General features: G+C 42.6%; 1 long non-coding RNA gene across 1 annotated transcript; it reads right to left on the bottom strand.

Annotated features, from left to right (window-relative positions):
- Window positions 1-1,729: 1,729 nt before the first annotated feature.
- LOC120930891 lies at window positions 1,730-2,806 on the bottom strand. Its single transcript, XR_005747772.1, has 3 exons — window positions 2,555-2,806; window positions 2,102-2,292; window positions 1,730-1,991 (listed from the first exon to the last, which is right to left on the bottom strand). It is a non-coding gene; the product is annotated as an uncharacterized LOC120930891 (long non-coding RNA).
- Window positions 2,807-6,000: the final 3,194 nt, after the last annotated feature.

Genomic DNA, 6,000 nt, shown 5'->3' with positions numbered 1-6,000 from the left:
ATGTTATCATTCACCTGTGTTTGATCCCCTGCCGGCTGATATGCAAAAACATGATATAGACAATGATATATTCCTAGATTAATATACCAATGATCAAATATACAAACCGAAAATAAAAAATTCAATAAGAAAATAATTGAATAAGAAAAAAATGTGCATATATAAAGTCCTTTCCACTTTGAATTTTATAATAAACAGTAGAAAACAAAGTGACTTGTGCTCTTAAAAAAGAAGAAAGTGTCCAGTGCTTGTAAACAGAAGATTGCTTGTTCTTCTTCTGAATCAAGTGATTTCAGTGCAAGTGACTGATCCGTGCTCTTACTACAAATGCCTTCACCAGAAAGTTCTTACCCCACCTGGGGTGTTGCGCAGCCACAGCATTTGCCACTGTGTAGCACTCTGGGAGATGGTCAATCCGTGGTGTTTGCGTTTCTCCAAGATAATTATATAGAGGAGAGAAGGATGCCCATAGCGTGATACCGTTTTAAAACTTTTATTCCAATAAAAAATGTGGAAACATACTCACATTGCTTCAAAAAGTTAAAGACATACAATGCAGACACAGGCGCTGAGAAAAATCCTATCTACAGCCCTGACTGGAAGTGATGCAAAGACGTATTGAAGCTCCGCCCTGAGTGGAACCTGCCCTTGGTAAACCGCTGTATGGTCTTGGCCACCGTGCTGCAGCTCAGTTTCAGGGTCTTGGCAATCTTCTTATAGCTCTTTATGTAGAGCAACAATTATTTTTTTCAGATCCTCAGAGAGTTCTTTGCCATGAGGTGCCATTTTGCACTTCCAGTGACCAGTATGAGAGAGTGAGAGCGATAACACCAAATTTAACACATCTGCTCCCCATTCACACCTGAGACCCTGTATTATCTGCTTTGGTCTGGTCACATGATCTGGCAGCTGCGACTTCCAGCTGTCAGTAAGCGTCTGCTGCAGGGGAGAGCGCCAACAGTTGCTGCGCCATGGGAGCTTATGGGTAAAGTCATGATCCAAGAATTCATAACCATTGTTGAGCGCTCCCTTACACAGGGGAGCTGGAGCTGCAGAATGATGTGACCGGACCGGGGAAGATTAAAAATAGGTAAGTATACAGTTATTTGTTTTATGCAGGATAGGTAAGAATAGTTATATTTAGACTTTTCTTCCACTTTAATGGAGTACTCATCGCTATTAGCAGTCAGATGTAACAACTGTAATGAAGCTAGAACTCATACTTTCAGTTGCTTTCAAAGAAAAATAGATTGCTTTTGGGATGTGCTTACAATGTGTTTATCATTAAAAAAAGGAAGAACAAGAGGCGGGACTTTATATGAGACACATGGGCACAGAGGAATAAATTAGATGTAAAAGGCTTTTTAATTGATTCAAGGTAAAATCTAGTTATATAATTACATTCTATGCATTCTGCTATATGTCAATATTTTCATTTCATCCAAACCAGGTATTCCATGATAGTCAACAATAGATAAATATTCCAATAAGAGTCGGTTCACACTGCAGCGGCACGACTTCGGGGGGCGACTCTGCAAGTCGTCCTGAGAACGACTTCAGAGGCGATTTGCAAAACGACTTCTGTATAGAAGTCAATGCAGGTCGCCCCGAGCCGCCCCCAAAGTCCCGAGCTGCCCTTTTTCTAAGTCGGAGCGACTTGCGTCGCTCCTATTAGAACGGTTTCATTGCATTCAATGGGACGCGACTCGTCAGGCGGCTGAGCCGCCTGACGTGTCGCCCCAGTGTGAACCGGGTCTAAGGATATATATTTACACATACACGGAATAGTTGATACATATTTTACATACATTACAGTTGATACCTGTACAGATAGATAAATATTTAAAGTAAAGTAGGTAGGGGGAGGTAAAAGGTATATTTCAAGGAACGTCCATAAAAGTTGATGAATGTATACACTTATCGGTAGATATTAGCTCTATGCATTTCAGGCCTTTAGGGACACTCATCAGGAGCAAAACCGAAGTGATCATCTAAAAGGAAAAAAGTGAATTTTATTGATATGGAAAGTTAATGGAAAACCAGTGGGCCAACATAAAAGTAGGAGAAACCCTCCCCCCACCTAAGTGCTTGGCCCACATACCTTGCAGATGCGTCTGCACAGTGGCGGTGCAGCCGTGAGAATTGCAGACCAAACAAGAAAAGTCGCACCCGGGAGCTGAGGAGGCATGGCAGGGCGGCAGCGACCCACACAGAAAGCTCCCCCAGGGGTTGAAATGTGTAAGTGCCAAGCTAGTGTGAGCTGGGTGAAATGATCCCGTACATAGGGGACCCCTGTGAATTAATGAGAAATAAAATAAAATAAATAAATTCAAATAAAGTGAAACCAAAAACAAAAACAGAAAAGCCCAGATGATGCTATGAAATAGTGAAAAAATGTGTATGGGTGTGTAGTGTATTGGCGTTGAAAGAAAGTGCAAAGTGTGGAAAAAAGGAAAGAAAAGAAGGGAGAAGCAAGAAAGGAGCTAAGAAAAGGAAAGAAAACGGAAGGTAGAAAAGACAAGTGATAAGTGAATGGTGAGAATTCAAGGTATACCTTTTTGGAATGTGGAGGGGCAAATGTATGCCTGGTGCGTGATAATCCAACTGAGGGGTAAAGTGTCTCTTCCTATGTGTGGAACCCAAATGGAGGAGAGGCCTATATGGGAAGTGCCGCCATGGCCCAACCCCCAACGTCACGCTGATGCAGATAGGGAGGCAGGAAAAGAGGGGGGCCCCATAAACCAGGCCATCACAGCACCCGGCAAGATGCGCCCACCCACTCAATCCCCCAAGCCACGATCGGTGGCAAACCAACAGCCAGCAATGCCACATGGACGCCGCATGTCCGGCGTGTAATGCGTGGCGTTGATGCGCAGTGGCGAAAAAGCCCTGCCCACCCCAGGCCAGAACATAGCAGAGGGAGAGAGGAGGTCACCAGTGCGCCTCGCAGCTCCCGGAAGCGGCAGTCAAGGCAGGGTCCAACAAAATCCACAGACAAGACCAACAGTGCGCAAACGCCTGCAAAATAAAATGTTAAGAGAGCCTAACCATAAACTGATTTAACTATATGGAAATAGTTTGGGGAAAAAAGTAATTGGAGACTGAGTATGGGGTCAACTGTAAAACAACCATGTGCAGTAAAATCATAAATAAATTAGTGCGCCCATGTGTCTCCATCCCTAATCAATAACATAGAGGGGGAATAAAGGAAGTTTGGAACTTTAAATGAGGTAACGGGGGCCGTTCAGATCCCCTCCTCCATCCCGGTTTCGTATTAAAAAAAGGAAGAACAAGAGGCGGGACTTTATATGAGTCCCGCCTCTTGTTCTTCCTTTTTTAAATACAAAACCGGGATGGAGGAGGGGATCTGAACGGCCCCTGTTACCTCATTTAAAGTCCCAAACTTCTTTTATTCCTCCTCTAATGTGTTTATCATGTTCTTATATTGTGTTTACCATGTTTTCACACTGCATTTCAACTGACTTGTACACAAGGGTAAAAACAGTTCAAACATAGCAGAACAGGACATGCTGTCCTTGCAATGCATAGTAAAAACAACAATAAATGTAAGTGTAGATTGCTCTTCATTCAAACAGATCCTTCAAGATGCTTCCCTAATGCATGGCATCTGCAAAACTTAAAATCAGGCCAGATGTTGTCTGTAGCAACAAATCGGATCCTAGCTTTTTGTTTTCTAGTGCAGATTAGAAAATTAATAAGATGATCTGATTAGCTACGATTAAAGTGGAAGTAAACTTCCATCTATTGCTTTTAGAAAAAAAGGAGCGATTTTACAGACTTTAACGGTATCAGAAAGAGACGCAGCAACCAAAATTATATCAAAAATTATTTATTACAAAATTTGTTAAAATAACATAGATAAAACCATTAAAACATATTACTCTACAATCTTTGGATGAGGTATCTATATATACCCTTCTACATTTTTTTTCCATTGATTGCTTGTACCTATAGGGAAGCCTATAATAAGGCTTCCCTATAGGTACTATAAATATTTCCTAAACAGACACCATTTAGGAGATATTTACTGCATATGCAACCGATGACGGAAGGAAGACGGGCAAAGATAGATTTGGCCTCCAGCGGTGATAATGTGGGCTTCATTTGCCAGTAAGATTCACATAATGTGCTAGTATGCGATGCATACTAGCACATTATGCATTTACTTTGCAGGTCAGAAAAAAAAAATGAGACAGCGGTTTACTTACTCTTTAACAACCCAGTAACTTAAGCCTTGTACACACAATGAGGATATCGGACGAATGATCGACTACTTTTTTTTATGCATGCCAATCTCATATTGAAAATGAAGAGGTTACTTAATTTATAAAAATTCTCGTATGACAGAATACAACTTTGGAAGTGATGTAATGTATTTTAATCTATTCTTTTGTTTCCGAACATGCATGGTCTTGCTCTTCCGATTTTTATCAGACAAAAACTGTACCGATTACCGTATATACTCGAGTATAAGCTGAGTTTTTCAGCTCTTTTTTTGGGCTGAAAATACCCCCCTCGGCTTATACTCGAGTCAGTGTACCTGAAGGGCTGCGGGCGTCCATTTTTTAAAACTCGCGGCTTCCTCCTGGTCCCGTCCCTTTCTGTGATAGGCGTTTGACACTGTGTTCAGTGTTCCGCCTATCACGGATGTCTTCTCATCCTCAGACTCAGTTTCCCAGCAGACACTGTGTTCAGTGTTCCACCTATCACAGACCTTCTCTTGTCCGAGGATGAAAGAACGTCCATGATAGGCAGAACACTGAACACAGTGTCAAACGCCTATCACGGGACGGGACCAAGAGGAAGCCGCGAGTTTTAAAAAATGGACACCCGCAGCGCAGCCTGTCAAGAATTTCAGGTACGCTGCAATGGGCACAGGAAGGTAATGGGCACAGTAAGGCAATGGGCACAGTGAGGTTGCAATGGGCACAGTGAGGTTGCAATGGGCACTGTTGACCCTCTTTTTCGCTTACAGTAGCTGCTGCATTCTCACCCTAGGCTTATACTCGAGTCAATACGTTTTCCCATTTTTTTGTGGTAAAATTAGGTGCCTCGGCTTATACTTGGGTTGGCTTATACTCGAGTATATACCGTAAATGAAAATTGTACTTTCTGGTATGGTACGAGAAAAAATGTGTCACTTTGGATAATTTTGGATGAACTGTCAAGATTGGCTCTAGAAAGCTGTGTACTAATGATCAGATTATAGTATGAGTGCTTCGAAAGTGGTAATTTTCCTCTGATTTTCTGATTGTGTGTACTAGGCTTTAGGCTGGCCATAGACGGGAGTCATATATGCTTTGTAAAGTGATTGAATGCTACTAGTGATTTTAATGGCATGATCATGTTACTTAAACTCACCTGTGTGCTCCTATTCTTGTACTTCAATTCATGAATAGTATGCTTTCCTGTGTGTAATATTATTCATATTGTTTTTCTATCCCTCTAAGGAATATACAGACTACTACGGGTTCTGGGCATTCTGCAACGCTGTATTTCAAGTGGAACTAAACCCTCCTAAGGAAGCTGCCATCTTGGTTTTTGTTTAATCTTCAGTTGCATTGGTTCTACAGATGTGATCAGTTATGACAGCAGCCATTATTGGTTTGACAGTTGGTGAAGAGCACAAACAAATGTGACAATTATTATTCACAGGAGGCCTTGAATGTAAGACCCTTTTCACACGGGCTTTCCGATCAGGTCCGCCTGTCGGTTTTTCAGGTGGACCTGATCACTAGGGGGTGAGGAAGGGGTTAAATGTATTCCCTGGGTGTGTTCTAACTGTGTGTGGAGGGGACTGACTGGGGGAGGTGACCGATGCTGTATCCCTATGTACAAGGGACACAGCATCGGTCTCCTCTCTCTCTGAGAGGACGTGGAGCTCTGTGTTTACACACAGAGCTCCACGTCCCTGCTGTCACCGCCGATCGTGGGTACCTGGCGGACATCGCGGCCACCAGGCACGCGCATCGGCTTCCC

This window comes from Rana temporaria, chromosome 3 (genome assembly GCF_905171775.1).
Source record: "Rana temporaria chromosome 3, aRanTem1.1, whole genome shotgun sequence".
NCBI classification, from domain to species: domain Eukaryota; kingdom Metazoa; phylum Chordata; class Amphibia; order Anura; family Ranidae; genus Rana; species Rana temporaria.
Note: the sequence above shows the minus strand (reverse complement) of the source record. Positions and strands in the feature narration are given on the sequence as shown.